Source organism: Arachis stenosperma, chromosome 3 (genome assembly GCF_014773155.1).
Source record: "Arachis stenosperma cultivar V10309 chromosome 3, arast.V10309.gnm1.PFL2, whole genome shotgun sequence".
Lineage (NCBI taxonomy): Eukaryota > Viridiplantae > Streptophyta > Magnoliopsida > Fabales > Fabaceae > Arachis > Arachis stenosperma.
In genome coordinates, this window is record NC_080379.1 from 63,889,933 (window position 1) to 63,891,224 (window position 1,292).

General features: G+C 41.9%; 1 non-coding gene across 1 annotated transcript; it reads right to left on the reverse strand.

Annotated features, from left to right (window-relative positions):
* Positions 1-883: 883 nt before the first annotated feature.
* On the reverse strand, positions 884-987 carry LOC130972726 (small nucleolar RNA R71). Its single transcript, XR_009083888.1, has one exon. It is a non-coding gene; the product is annotated as a small nucleolar RNA R71 (small nucleolar RNA).
* Positions 988-1,292: the final 305 nt, after the last annotated feature.

Sequence of the window (1,292 nt, forward strand, 5' to 3'; positions counted from 1 at the left end):
TAAAATCGTAGCATCAAGTTTATGGCACCGTTGCCGGGGATTGGTTTTCGATTGACAATTCTCAAATTGGAAGTTAACTAGATTGAGCATTTTTCTTGTTTTGTTAATTCAGTTCAAGTTACTTGTTGAATTTTAATTTCTGCACTCTGTTACTTGCTTTCTTTCTTTATGCCTTTAAATTCAAGCAACTAACTCACTGACTCACTAACTATTTGAATTAATTCCTCAACTGCTCTAACCATACTCTTCCATTAACCAAGAGTATTTCACTTGTTTGTTGCCTGTGCTGTGTTCTTGTATGACAGGTAGGAGAGGAGAGACATCAACTCCTCTATATACCAAACCAGAGAGGACCCTTCATAAACTTAGAAGGGAAGCAAGAGGGAAGAGAGTACTGGGAGAAGAAGAATCTGAAGGAGAATCTGAGGACAATTTTGAGGAAGCTCTAGATCTCAACATGGATAGAGAAGTTCACAACCATGAGAGAGCTGATGGAAACAATGCCATTCCCGAGAGGAGGGTTCTTGGTTCATACATAAACCCAACCTCTGGGAATTGTGGTAGCAGTATTCAGAAACCACCAATTCAGGCCAACAATTTTGAACTCAAACCACAGCTAATATCACTGGTGGAGAATCATTGTTCATTTGGTGGGAGTGCTAATGAAGATCCAAACCAACATCTCACAAAATTCCTGAGAATTTGCGACACTGTGAAGTCCAATGGAGTCCAGGAAGATGCCTATAAACTGCTCATGTTCCCATTTTCACTTAGGGACAAGGCAGCTAAGTGGCTGGAATCATTCCCAAGGGGGAGCCTAACAACCTGGGATGAGGTGGAAAGCAAGTTTCTAGCACGTTTCTACCCCCCACAAAAGGTCAATAGGCTTCGATCTGAGGTTCAGACTTTTAGACAACAAGATGGTGAAACTCTCTACGAGGCATGGGAGAGGTTCAAGGATTTGACAAGGAAATGCCCACCAGACATGTTCCATGACTGGGTGCAATTGCATATTTTCTATGATGGACTTTCTTACGAATCAAGGAAGGCTGTAGACCATTCATCAGGAGGTTCATTGAACAGGAAAAAGACTGTGGAAGAAGCCATTGAAGTGATTGAGACAGTGGCTGAGAATGAGTACTACTATGCTTCAGAGAGACACAACACTAAGGGAGTCATGGAGCTGAACCATGTTGATACAATTCTAGCCCAAAACAAGGTGTTTACCAAGCAACTAGCAGAGCTCACCAGGAAATTAGAAACAAATCAAGTGGCTGCAATACACACACAAG